At 44.2% G+C, this 14994-nt stretch overlaps 1 pseudogene; it reads left to right on the top strand.

Annotated features, from left to right (window-relative positions):
• The first annotated feature begins 486 nt into the window (after positions 1–486).
• Positions 487–14075, top strand: LOC123622226 (annotated as a pseudogene).
• Positions 14076–14994: the final 919 nt, after the last annotated feature.

The following is a 14994-nucleotide window of genomic DNA, read 5'->3' as shown; positions in this document are numbered from 1 at the left end:
GTATGTGACACTTAAGACTAGGACGTAAAAAGCATTGTGGCTTCCTACTTGCTCCCTCTCGAATCACTCACTCTGGGTGAAACCAACTGCCATGTTTAAGGATTCCCAAGCAGCCTTTCAGAGGGTCTATGTGGTGAGGACCTGAGAGCTCCTGCCAACAGCCACAGGAGTGAGCCCTCATGGAAGATAATCCTCCAGCCCCAGTCAAACCTTCAGATGGACTGCGGCCTGGCCAACATCCCAACGGCAACCTCAGTAGAGACCCCCAGACAGAGCCACCCAGCTAAGCCTCTCCCAAATTTATGATCCATGGAAACTATGAGGTAATAAATGTTTATGGTTTAAAGCTATTGAGTTAGGGATAATTTGCAGCAATAGATAAGAGACACAATATATACATTGTAAGAAAGTGCAAGAAGAGCTGAATCAGAGGATGTTTCCTGAAGGAAGAGGCATTTGTGCTCAGCCTTCAAGGATCAGGGGACCATGATGTGCCACATGGAGGAGCCCAAATGGTCACAGTCATTGAGAGAACAAAGCCCTGCATTGTACCCGGAGAACAGAAATAGTTATGTTTGGCTGAAGCATGGGGTGTATGAAAAGAAAGACCTGGAGACAAAATTAGACAGGTAAGTTTGGGTTATATTCATTCATTCATTCAACACATTTTTATTGAGCATCAGGATCATGAATAAAAAAATAAATAATTCAGATTAATTCTCCGGATGGTTGGGAACCACTGAAAGCCATTTGCACTGAGGCCTGGGAAGGGTCGGCTGGCCCCTGTGTGTGGAACGGCTGTGAGTCAGGGCCAGCTGGCAGGAAGGACGAGGTGCCATCAAGACTCAGCTCCCTGGTGCAAGCCCTGGGTGAGCCATTGATGGGGAACGGAGGCTTTGGAAAGAGAGAGAATGATCAGACAGAGAGAAGAACCTGAAAGTTTGAGTTTAAAGAAATCCAAGAGGGGAGAAGACAGAAGGAAGACGAATGGTAGAATAGTCAAAATGCTACAGGACAGCTGCAAAAATGGGAATAAAGAGTGAGCCATCACGGAACATGGCACCTTCCAGGAGCAAGGCAGAAGTGACGGTGGATGGGGAAGGGGTGGCCCTAAGCAGATTCCTGGACGGGCTTGGCAGGAAAGGGATGGAGAGAGGCAGAAGGGGAGCGTGAGGAGACAGGACAGTTAAGAGAAGTTGTTGTTTCTTAGAAGGGAGATGTGAGCGTGTTTGTATGCAGAAGGGAAGCAGAAAACAAGAAGGAAATGCAAGGGAAGTGAGAGGAAGCTGTAGTGCAGTGATTTAGGAGCTTTTCTCTGGCCTGGGTTTGAATCCCAGCAATGGGACTTCAGGTGGCTGCCTGGACACTTGATGACTCTGTTTCTCCCCTGACAAAGTGAGAGTGATATTTATAGGTTGTTGCTATAAAGATAAAATGAAATGATCCATAGAAAGTGTCAAGCACAGATAGATGCTCAGTACGATTAGCTCTTTTCATAAAATGGGATACGAAAGGGAAAAAGATCCTGGAGGAGGTGGCAGGGGATAGGACGGTGGGCCTCGAGGGGCATAGAGGACTCCTGCTCCTGCCCAACAAAGGAAGATGGGCAAAGATGTTGAATGATCTTGAAGCAGAGAAGAGAAAGATCCCTAGTGGATAATCCCTACCTACCTCGATCCAGGCTCTCCTCTCATGATGTCCCCACAGGAGGCTTTCACTCCAAACCAGCTGGTTTTACACACCCTCCCGAACACTCGCTGAGCTTCCTGCCTCTAGGTTTTTTGCATCCTGTCCTCTATTTCTATCCACACTCTGTCCTTCCTTCAAGCCTCAGTGAAAGTACATCAGGCTTTATCAAGGCCCACCATGCTGCAGAATCCACATGAACATCTAGCTGGATACACTCCAGACGGGGGCTCAGACACGTGTTGCACCAGGGACAAATGCAGCCCAAGTCAAGCACGGGGCAGCCTCAGAAAACACTTTACCAGCACTTTGAGATTTGTGGGAACATTCGATAAACAGTGTTTCTCTTCCCCACCTGAATTCTACAGACAAAGAATGACAGATGGAAACCAGAATTGTCCCTTTATCTCAGACAGAAGCATTGTTGAAGGAAAAGACTTAACATGAGGGCCCAATGGGCCTGCCAGCTAAACCCCACAATGCAAGGCAGGGTTACCCACCCACCTGTCACCCTCCTGGGAGGCCTCTGCATGTGAGGCTTGCAGTGAGGAGCCTACCTAAGGCAAGTTCTGGACATGGAGGGGCTCAACTTACACTTCCCAGATTCATCAATCAAAAAACTCACCTCATCCAAGTGAGTAAAGGGCTGAAAAAGAGGCAGAAGTGATTTGAAGACAAATTATTCAGAGGAAAATCCTTTCTTGAGGAGACCCCAGCCCCATCCCACTCTAGTAAATCCTAGCTCAACCTGGGGTGCAGTGTAGAGAGAAAATAAAAGGTAACCTTGCCCAGTGGAGCATGAGCATTTCCTGATTTTGCCCCAAATTCCCTTCTATGCCTTGGCTTATTCTCTTTTTCTTCCTCAGATTTTGTTGGGGTTTTTACAACTCAAGCTAGGGGTTCCTCAGCTGCCCTCACTCACTCCCAGAGTCTCACTCTGCCCTGGCAGAATGGATAGTCCCTCTGTCATTATGCTTAAATAAATAAAGACTCCACTTTAATGGCTAACTTTGTGATCTGTAAACTAAGAGAACATTTAATATTATAAGGGTCCAAACAGGCTAGCTTGAGTTACATATAATACCCTAGGAAACAATAACTTATTTTTCACAGGAGGTACAGAGTTGGGGGGCTGTCAGAACCAACTGGTCAGCAGAAACTAGAAGCTTAGGCAGAAAATATTCTGTAAATAAGAAATTTGAACACAAGCACTACCCAATAGAATTTTCTGAGGTAATGAAAATGTTCTATGTCTGTGCTATCCAAAGTGGTGGCCACTAGCCATATGTGACTATGGAGTGCCTGACATATGGCCAGTGCAAATGAGAAACTGAATTCTTAATTTTGTTTAATTACAAGTAATTTAAATTTAGTTGCATATGATTTCCCACCAGCACCATAGGAAACAATCCCAACACAGTCCTAACTCCTGTAAGGAAGACGCATGGACAGCTGGTAGATGCTGTCTTTAATCACTGAATTACACTAAACTCATACAAAAATTCATTCCTAAAACCCCCTAATAACTCACTTGAGTCTATTACACATGTGCAACAGAAACCAGCTCCCACTGAAGGGATCTGGCCCATGTAAGGACATTCTCATTTTTGGACAAAGCTAAAGGCCTGAACATACACATATATACTTAAAATGATACTCTTGCATTAGTCTTTGAATAGGACATATGCATGCACAATGCATGATTATTGGGTAATTTCTGAGTTAAATTGTAAGATATGACTGCCTATAAAGCCAACATATTTAACTCCTTACAGACCATCACAAATTGTCCCTGATAGGTAAAAGATGTCTTAGTTGTCAATTGTACAATAATGCTACAAAAACAACCCCCAAACTAAGTGGCTTATAACAATAAGCATTTATTTAGCTCATGAATTAATGTGTCAGCAATTTAGGCTGAGTTCAGCTGGGTGATTCTTCTGGTCTCCTCTGGGCTCACTCACATGTCTGCAGTTGTCTATCAGCTGTGACAACTGCGGTGTGTGGGCCCTGTGACACTCACTTTCCCACAGGCTAACTTAGGCATATTGTCATGGTGAAGGAAGACACATGAGCAAACAATCCCAACTATGCAGTGCTTTTGAAGCCTTTGTTTGCACCTATTGGCCAAAGAATATCACATGGGCAATCCCAGAGTCATAGTGAGAGGGCACTACTGGGCTAATGGCAAAGTGTAGGTGTAGAGTTGGGACCAATAAGGCAATTAATCTACCACACCCATAGGAGGACAGTGTCCATCCTGGAAAACTTTTTTTCCAGAAAAATCACTGAACTATACCAAATTCATGTATGAATATATTCTTAAAATCCCAATAACTTACTTGAGGTATTTTAACATGTAGAACAGAGATCACCACCTCTCTCCCCTCCCAAAAGGCATCACTAGGTCTTTTAAAGGCACTCCTATCTCTTAGGGCATAGCTAAAGGAAAGCCCAAACACATATAAATACCTAAAATAGAACAATTATATTTACCTTTGAGGATATCATATGTATGCCGAACTAGGAACTTTTTAAAAAATTAAGTAAAATGTACAAGCTAGGTCTGCCTATAAATTAATGAAACTGATTTTGAACAAGCAAAATTGACACACAGGTCAATTTTCTTAGATAAGTGATGCACTTTTGCAATGATGTTGGCATTATTCAAAACGTTTTCTAGAATGTAAATATATAATTGTTTTTTTATAATTGCTGTCAGAAACAAGGGGCCATTCCCCATAACATTCAGGATGCTTTCCTGAATGCAGCCACAACTCAAACGGCTGAAGCAGTAAAGGGAACTGTTAACTCACATAAAAGAAGTCCCGAGGCCGGACTAGAGTGGTACTGAGGGACACAGGAAAACCAGCAAAGTCCCAGGCAAATAGGGAGGAGTTGGCTATTCCGAGGTTGGTCCCTTGCACAGTTCAATGAGCCCTCAAAGACCCTCCTTCCTTACTTCTTCCCGCTGTGGTGTCTGCTGCATGTTACCGCTAGGCCAATGTCTGTCAGCGTGGCAACATGCAATAGAACAAGGGAAAAGAGACATTTCCTCCCACGCTTATCTCCTTATCCAGAGGGCCTATTTTCTGGGAAGTTCTTCATTGACTTCTCCCCTATCCTATTGGCTAGGATTGGGTCCCATACCCCTTACCAGGATTGGCTTAGTTTCCTCAAGGATCACTTTTAAGGCTGAACACAGCCGTCTTTCCCTGAATCTCCTGACTACAGTGGATGAGGGTGGACCTGGAACCAAATCGGGGTGTTAGAGAGGAAAAGAGGAAGGAATCAACAGTGCCGGCTGCACATCCTCTGTGTTGGGAAATGTGCATCGAGTATATCCACTTGGGATCCAACCAGAAAGACCTAAGCATTAGGAATGATGTAGACTATAGGATTTGAGCTTCTACATTTGCAGGAGGGAGCAGGTTAAACAGTTTACAGACAGCTATTGCTTCTGCGTCTGGTGCGGGCTTAGGGTAGCAGATCAGGGGCCTGGCCCAGAAATGGGAGAAGGTGAAGGTGAAGTCCAAGGGAGCTGAACCGGCCGCAGGCCCCGAATTAGGGAAGTTAGAGGAGCCCCACGCCCATAAGGTGAGCCAGCACATGGGAACAACTCCCTGAGCCACCATACCGTCTGGCATCCCACACCAGCCTTTCAACCATAGAAGGAAAACAGTGCTCTGGCACTTCCGCCCCCCAGGGGGCACGCAAGGTCACGTGGTCCGTGCTAACCCCAGAAGTTGGCAACCAAGGGAATTCTGGGAGATGTAGTTCCACCTTTGGGAGGTTTACACACAGTACAAAGCCACAGGGGGACACCGAGTGTGGCTTTGATTTTTAGGGACAGCCAAGTTAGAACCACAAGCTAAGTCTACGGAATAAAGTGGTTGAACAGGCTGAGCTCCAGCCTTTATTTATTCTGAAGGAATATGTCACTGTAACTCTTATTTTCTTTCATTGTTTTCCCCACACATTGCTATGGACCCTGATGGCCCCAACGGAGCAAAGTGAGGACAACTTACCAAGTCTTTCAATCACTCCCACTAACTCAGTTTGGACACACTGTTGTGAGGTCTACAAAGGGTACGAAGGATACGTTGCTGATGCCCCCTTGGGAGAAAGTGAAATGCAATTAATCCTAAGAGCTTGGTCAGCCCCTACATCTCACTGAACAGAGTAAATCAAAGCACTGTGCCCGTGAGACAAATATGATAAATTCTCTCTGCAGTTTTGAAAGAGTTATCATCCCTAAACAGGTAGGGGGTTGGGGAGAGCATGAAAACCAAAGGACAAGGTCTCTGACAGACAAGCAAGAGACTTACCTGTTTCAGAGGCAATGTATTATTTAAAGGTAATAACTGTACTTATATGCACATCATAGAAGTACAGAATTTTAAGGTAAAAGAACTCTGCAAAGATCTTGTCTAATTATTCATTTTAAAATGAGGATCCTTACAACAACATAGGTGAATCTCAAAAATATTATGCTAAATAGAAGAAGCTGGATGCAAAAGACTACACAGTGTATAGTTCCATTTATATGAAGTTCTAAAACAGGCAAAACTAGTCTATTGTGGAAAAAAATCAGGACAGTGTTTACCTTGGGGTAGGGTGGTAGAATCGACTGGGAAGGGGCCTGAGGAAACTTTCAGGGATAATGTGTGCATGCATTTGTCAAAATTCACTATAGGGATGAAGTGTACTCCAACTTATTCTGAAATACATCCAAAAATAAGAAGGATTGATGGGTGGATGAAAGGATAGATAAACAGACATGCAAAAAAAACAAATATGGCAATATATGTGTTGTAGACTCTAGGTGGTGGGTATATAGTTCAGCCCACAATTGAGTTATAGATCGATGCCAACATACTGACTGGAGAAAAGATGGTAAAGAAGTCATCACAAAAGGACACAAAAGTATATAATAGTTACTGTCAGTTAGTAGGAAAATACCAACAGGCAGGCCAGACATTCAGAACATTTAATGTGGGCCAGGTGTGGTGGCTCACACCTGTAATCCTAGCACTCTGGGAGGCTGAGGTGGGAGGATTGCTTGAACTCAGGAATTCGAGACCAGCCTGAGCAAAAACAAAACCCCATCTCTACTAACAATAGAAAAAAATTAGCCGGGCATGGTGGCACATGCCTGTGGTCCCAGCTACTCAGAAGGCTGAGGCAGGAGGATTGCCTGAGCCCAGGAGTTTGAGGTTGCTGTGAGCTAGACTAACATCACGGCACTCTAGCCCAGGCAACAGAGTGAGACTGTCTCAAACAAACAAACAAATAAAAAAAACCTTTAATGTGGTTCACTCTACTCTTTAAAAATATATAAAATACAGTGACCTGTCGAGTTCCATTTCTCTTACAGTTACTAGGTGCTTGCCATGTTACTCCCTAAGCTAAGCATTTTTGCAAGCATTGTTCATAGAACATGAAGAATCTCCCTCTACCTATTCTCATTTTAATGGCCCTGTATCAGTCAGCTGTAACATAATGTGCTGCATAACAAACCATCACAAAATTCTGTTGATCACACCAATAAACAAGAAGGCAACCTGTACTACTCAAGCACATTTCAAGATTTTGCTCACATCATCTCTGCTAAATTTCCATTATCCAAAGCAAGTAACACAACAGAGCCAAATACTCACAAGCGCCCATATACCCAGATCTAGCAATGAAGGGTTCACCTCAAGCTCCTCATTTATCACTGCAAGAGAGTCTAGGGCTGCTTTGGTCCCAGAGTCTAGTGACATGAGCTAGAACCCTCTTCCTGAAATCTCTGTCTGCTTGGGCGGGCTCTCCACATCTTCCACCCCGCAGTAAAAGCAAATCTTGAATGTGTAAATAGATCAGTTCAAGTGGACTATTTCATTTTGCTCCTTCAGCTTCCCCCAAAGTAGAATCCCAAGGGACAATTACAAACATCTGGCCAAAAGAAGGAATACAGGCCACTTACTTTCTGCTTTAGGAGAAGTCAATTAGAGTTTCGATTTCTTCAGTTAAATGTCACCTTTTCACAACCTCCTGAAGGGAGAGCTGGCAGCCCTGCCATTAGGGGAAAAAAATTCTTTCAGGGATAGGCTTATTGTCTAAAGAGACACGGAAGGGTCCAGAGATTAAAGGACCCTCTCAGGCTGTGTGCATTTCCCAGAGCTCTCGATTTCTATTTTGAGATGAACATTTGGCTTCCCTGGTAGCCTCGAGTGAGTCTTTTCAGCCTCCCTACACCACTTTTCTACCATCTGCAAAAAAGAATAATAAGACTTGCCACTGGGTAATGCAGATAAAGTGCGAGGAGCTTGGAGGAAGGGTAAGCTTCTCAAGGGAAAGCTGTCAGCGTGTTTTTTCCTGATCTCCAGATATTTTCAGTGTCTGGTACCCCTCATTAGAGCATCTAGTCCTTTCTCAGAGAACTGAGACGAAAGCCAGAATAAATGGAGCAGAGAGGATTCCTTCTCCTGCCTCTGCTGCAAAGAAGATATGTCAAGTTGAGTGATAAACGATTACTATTCTTCACTTGCTAACGCTTTGTACCCTATTTTCAAATTAAGGAGCACATTGTTGGCACACTCAAAAGGTTAAGCACTCCCACTTCTTTGCCACAGTCATTAATTGGTGCTTTATCACAATTTCTTTGGAGAGAACGTCTTGTCCACAGAATCCTTCCTCCACAGCACTGGGTGAGATTTCAAGAGCATCTCAAGTTTCTAAAGTTAAATCATAAATCACTCTCCTGCTTGTAGGGAGGTGTTGTACCCAGAAAGACCCCATCTGTTAATTGTCTGCAACTTATTTTGAACTGTAACAAAAAATAAGATGGATTGATGTATTTTTAAGACTCTTCCCTTTTCAATTATAGGGGGACTCACTTTCCCCTCTCCTGGTATTTCACCCTCATCTATAGGACAGAGAGTTCTGCCCTTTCCAAAATATTGGAAGGGGAGGAGCTGGGCACCTGAAATTCTCATGATACTGCCAGTAGCGATGTACCTAATAGAAATACCTGACTATTTTTACAAAAAAAAGCACATATTAAAATCTTTTTAATAAGCCAAATCTAGAAACTACATATATGCCCTTCATAGTAGAATGGGTAAATTGCAGTGTATTCACAGAGTAGGATTCTATACAGCAACGGGAATTAACAGTCCACACCTACACAAAACACGGGTGAACCTCACAATTAGCATTTTCAGCAAAAAAAAAGTCAGACATAAAAAGAGCCCATACAGCTTCTAGGGGGCTGGCAATGCCCCAGTGTTTAACCTGGGTGCTGGTTACAGGAGTGATTTTCATTCGTGAATATGTATTGAGTCATCTACTTATGATGTGTACTCTTCTCTATATGAATATTATGCTTCAACAAGAAGTCAAAACAATATGCATATTGAGAAATTGCAAAAAAGCAAAAAGTCAAAATAGAAAGTATTGTGGAAAATCTTCCACCTAACTTTCTGTCCTCTTGTTCCTCACTCCTCCCCTTGGAAGGGCTGGGCGGGGCTTTGGCTGACTGGTGGTGAGGAAGGAGAAGGAGCCATCTCCACACGTAGCCTTGGTGGTCCCTTTTCTCCCTCTTCCCGCACCCCTGATCCCTCTGTCTCAACTGCCGTGACCTGGAAGGTGAGCAGCAACAATTCTCCTCTTGTCTGTCCAGGCCCGTGAACCTGTGTACAGACCCAGGCTCTCCTCCCACGGGGCATCCCCAGACTGTCCTTAGGGGAAGAAAGCAGGAACCCTGTCTGGCTGTACCCCATACCACATTTTCTGGCCCAGTGCTGCCAGCAACAGAGGTGCTATTTTGATCTCCAATTCCTGTTACTTGCATCTATTTCTCAAATAATTCCAAATATGGAAGGCAAAGAGGTATGATTAACTATCACCCTTAAACCTCACCAACTTTTTTCTCAGCAGTTAAGAAAGGAAGACAAGAATAAATGTATTGCTTTTCTTTTATGGAACATTAAGGCCAGAGGTTGTGAGTTCCTAAATCTGGGGTTTGAGGAGATGATGACTGCCTTCTGGGACCAAAACCAACTGAATAATCAGAAAAGAAGAATGAGACTAATTAATCTCATTCCTATAATATTTCACTGTACTAACTGAAGAAACTGCTTTTATGGGTACCCCTGGGATGGTTTAACATAATGCCAGAGGTTCTGTCTTTGCTAAATTAGACATTAATTTCTGTAGATGGGGAAATTACAGCTACAATAGTTTGCAGCCTCTTCCATCAAGTAGTGGAATCCAGTTCTCCATCCCCTCAGTCTGGGTCTGGACACATGACTTGCTTTTTTCTGCATGTAGCAAACATAAGACAAGCAGAGACTTGAAAAGTGTTTTCTCTTTGGACATGCCCTCTCTTGCTAATGTGCACCCTCCCGCCACCCTGTGAAGAGGTTGGGTTAGAGTGCTGGAGGGTAAGAGAACACATGGAGCGAGGCCCAGCTATCTCAGCCAAGGCCCCAGATGTAGAAGTAAGACCATCCAAGACCATTGTGCCCACCTGAGCAACCCAGATGAGAAGGGCCACCTGGACAACCCACAGAACCTTGAAAAATAAAAAATGTGTGTTACCACTATACATCTATTAGAGTGGCACAAATCCAAAACACTGACAACACCCAATGCTGGTGAGGATGTGGAGCAACAGGCACTCTCATTCACTGAGGATGGGAATGCAAAATGGTGCAGCCACTTTGGAAGACAGTTTGGCAGTTTCTTACAAAGCTAAATATCTTTTACCATATGATCCTGAAATTTTTCTCCTTAGTATTTACCCAAAGGAATTGAAAACTTGTGTACATACAAAAACCTGCACATGGATGTTTGTAGCAGCTTTATTCATAATCGTCAAAATCAGAAGCAACCAAGATGTCCTTCCGTAGGTGGATAAATCAATCACAGTACATCTAGGCAACGGACTATTATAAAGTGCCAAAAACAAATGAGCTCTCAAGCCATGGAGGAATTTTAACTGCATATTACTAAGTGAAAGAAGCCAATCCAAAAAGGTTACATTCTATAGGATTCCAACTATTTGATATTCTAGAAAAGACAAAACTATGGAGGTGGTAAAAAGATCAGTGGTTATCAGGGCCTAGGGGGAAGGCCACAGAGGATTTTCAGGGCAATGAAACTATTCTGCATGATACTATAATGTGATGCATGTCATTCTGTATTGGTCAAAACCCATAGACTGTACAACACCAAGAGAGAACCCTAATGTAAACTATGGACTTTGGTTGATATTGATGTGTCAATGTAGTTCATCAGTCACAACAAATTTATCACTTTGCTGTTGGATATTGTTAGTGGGGGAGGTCATGTTTGTGTGGGGGGAGGAGATACGTGGGAACTCTCTTTATTTTCTGTGCTATTTTTCCATGACCCTAAAACTGCCCTAAAAAACAAAGTCCTCTTAAAAAATATATGTGATTCTAAGCCACTAAGTTTTGGGGTGGCTTGTTACACAGCCAAAGCTAACTGATATACTAGGTCACACCTAGCATACCAGATGGGGAGGAGAATCAAATGGGAATAAATACACAAATGAGAAAACACACAGTAAAACAGCAGTCGTGGAATTCAGGAATAAATTGTATCCATACCTGTAGTTTGGCATATTAGTTAAAACCAACTAGAGACCAACGCTACCATTTTACAAAAAACGACACACTTTACCAGCCCCATGGCATGCCGTTTAAGACCTTCCTTATTGTTAGGGGAAGGAATTCCTTCCACTGAGGCCTGGCAGCAAAATTCCTGTTTCTAGAGGCCTCACAAGTGGCGCTCAGGCTGATGAGCACAATTCCTACGTTTACTTTGAAAGAGGCAGAGGGTGTGAGATATTTTGGCCTGAGCAGTGCGGCCCCTGTCTGTCCTGCTCCAGCCCCAGATCCAGTACGGCCCCAGTCGCCAGCACCAGGGAAGGTAGGAAGGGCAGTACTGAGATGGTGGATTGTCCAGAATAATTTTTTGGTCCTTTGGAATGAGCAAGCTCAGCACCGCTCTGCCGCCTGCCCCCACCCACCTTGCTCTCTGCCTTCCTCTCTCACGCACACCAGTGAGCACAGGGCTGGGCCCAGTCTCTGATAACAAGGATTTTTCTGATATCACAGATAATGTGCTGAGAACATGGCTTTGGAAGGTAAAACAAGAAAATCCCCTGTAGATGAAAAAACTGAAGTTGGGGTCCCAAGGTCCGATTCCAGCCCCAGCAAGGTTTGGGTCCTGGCTGAGGGGCAGGAGGAAATCCTCATCTAGTGCTGCAGCAGACTTTGGGAGTCACAGAGGAGGGGAACAGACCACAGCTTATTACCAGAGGGAGCTGGCAATGGTTTCACATTAGCGCAATCTCCTGAATTGATAAGAATTCCATCAAGGCCATTAATTAGCTGCTAACCATATGCCTCTTGTCTTTTAATGTGCTTCCTAATTCAACACGAAAATGACAACTAAATTACAGACTGGTCCTGACGTTGAACTTTTACACCTGAGCCACTGTATTCATAGTCTCCCTCCCATTCATAGGACAATCCAGGGACCAGTGATGAGACAGTTGTGCCCTCAGTTCACTCACTGCCCCGAGGAGAGGACAGGAATGATTAGGGAAGCCGTGTCTATACATTTGGAGACGTTGTTCTAGTTTATATCAGGCAATTCCTCAATGGATAGACTTTGCTAAATTCTTCATCTGTGTGAACAAAAGGAAGGAGTTGGGCTTAAGTAAGCGTGCTTTTATACTCCAATGCAAGCTTTTTAAAAACTAGTAAAAAGAGAGAAAAAGTTGTTAATATATTTGTCTCCTACCCAAAGTCACATTATAATATTGAAACTTTTTTTTAAAGTATTGTTTCTTTTACCAACATCGATAAAGTGCTGACAAACCAGGTGCTAGCAAGAATATAAGGCAGTCTGAACTCCCACGCTGCCGGCAGAAGTGCAAAATGGCACAGGGCTTTTTTTTGCCCCCCCCCCCCCCCCCCCCCCCACCGAGAGAGCTGTTGTTGAATGTTTACAGCACAGCAGTAGGGGAACTAGCGTTTATATCAGGCAGGGCTCTTAGTTGCAGACAACAGAATCCACTCTAGTTTACACAGATCAACAGAAGCGCTATTTAGAAAACTTGAGAAGGTGGCTGCTGAGATGGGAGAGGCTCCTTCAGACATGCCTGGGTCTCAGACAAACTGAAGGCTGAGTGTGAGTGTTGTGTCACCACTAGCAACTCCCTGTGGAAATTGGAGACCGGCAGGTATTATTATGTGACCATGATTGATGCCCCAGGACACAGACACTTTATCAAAAATGTGATTACGGGCACATCTCAGGATGACTGTGCTGTCCTGATTGCTGGTTGGTGAATTTGAGACTGGAATCTCCAATAATGGGTGACCCACGAGCATGTCCTTCTGGCTTACACACTGGGTGTGAAATGACTAATTGTTGGTGTTAAGAAAATGGATTCCACTGAGTCACCCTATAGCCCGAAGGGATACAAGGAAATCATTGAGACAGCACCTAAGTTAAGAAATTGGCTACGGCCCCAACACAGTAACATTTGCACCAATTTCTGGTCAGAATGGTAACAACATGCTGGAGCCAAGTGCTCACATGCCTTGGCTCATGGGCTACGAAGTCACCTGTAAAGATGGCACTGCCAGTGGACCCACTCTGCTTAGGGCTCTGGACTGCATCCTACCACCAACTTGTCCAACTGACAAGCCTTTGTGCCCAGCCTCCAGGATGTCTACAAAATTGGTGGTATTGGTGCTGCCCCTGTGGGCCGAGTGTAGACTGGTGTTCTCAGACCTGGTGTGGTGGTCACCTTCACTCCAGTCAGTGTTACAAAGTCTGTCAAAATACACCATGAAGCTTTGAGTAAAGCTCCTCCTGGCAACAATGTGTGCTTCAATGTCAAGAACGTGTCTATCAAAGATGCCCACCGTGGCAACGTGGCTGGGGACAGGAAAAGTGACCTGCCAATGGAAGCAGGCTGGCTTCACTGTACAGGTGATTATCCTGAACCGTCCAGGCCATATCAGTGCTGGCTGTGCACCTTCTCTGGATTGTCACATGGCTCACATTGTGTGTAAGTTTGCTGAGCTGAAGGAGAAGAGTGATTGCCATTCTCCTAAGAAGCTGGAAGACAGCCCCAAATTCTGGAAATCAGGTGCTGCCACCATTGTTACGGTTTCTGGCAAGTCCACATGTGTTGAGAGGTTCTCTAACTAGCCTGCTCTGGGTTGTTTTGCTGTTGGTGATATGAGATAGACAGTTGCTGTGGGTGTCACCAAAGCAGTGGACAAGAATCTACTGGAGCTGGCAAGGCCACCAAGTCCTCCCAGAAAGCTCAGAGGCTGAACGAATGTGATCCCTAACACCTGGGCCCCCATCAGTGGTGGAAGAGCCGTGTCAAACAGACTGGTTAATGACAACAATGCATCATATTAATAAAACCTTCTGAAAGAAAAGAAAATATTTTGTGGGTTTTGTGTGTGCGTGTGTGTGTGTGTGTGTGTGTGTTTTAAGTTGTTAATTTTTAAAAATCAGTACATTTTAATGGAATCAACTTGACCAGAAATCTGTCACAGGGTTTTGAGACCCACGAAAACAAAGTTTAATGTGGAAAAAAATAAAAGTTAGATCTAGTATGACAAAATTAAGCTAGGATTACATTTTGTATGGAGGGAAAAAAATATTTTTGCATGACTGTTTTCATTCTTGGGGTAAAGCAGGGCCCTGAGGCAGAGTGGTGGTGCTCACCCATGAATCCCTGTCAGGCTCCAAAGAGCCTAGTGAGCTCCCACGAGGAGTGGATAGGAATCAGTGGACAGCTGGCACTTCTTCCTACCTGGCACCTGTCCCACTTTTGGCCACAGTACCTCGCTTCTCCTGTGGAGCATTCCCTCCCCTACTCCATGTGGACCTGTCAATCATGTTTCCCTGCCCCATTTACCCACCCAAGCCCTGGGAACATGTCCCAAGTCAGGCCAGCACTCTCCAAGGAATCTGAATCTTGAGCCAAATGACACAAAGACAAATAAAAAGCAGCTGAAACTAACTCATTCCTATGGTAGTTCCCTAAAATGGCTGTCCATCAATCCCTGCTTCAGATCAGAGATTCCCAGAGCTGGCCTGTTCCTGACACTTTTTAGGTCTCACTGCAAAACTCTTCCGTCAAGGCTGTGAGCTTTCCAGTGCCCTTCTAGTAAAGGACTGTTCTGTTTAAGTTAATTAGACTCTGTTTCTGTTGTTTGCCACCAAAGGACACTAGCTGATGTGCAAGTGCTGTAGTAG

Source organism: Lemur catta, chromosome 17 (assembly GCF_020740605.2).
Source record: "Lemur catta isolate mLemCat1 chromosome 17, mLemCat1.pri, whole genome shotgun sequence".
NCBI lineage: Eukaryota > Metazoa > Chordata > Mammalia > Primates > Lemuridae > Lemur > Lemur catta.
Note: the sequence above shows the minus strand (reverse complement) of the source record. Positions and strands in the feature narration are given on the sequence as shown.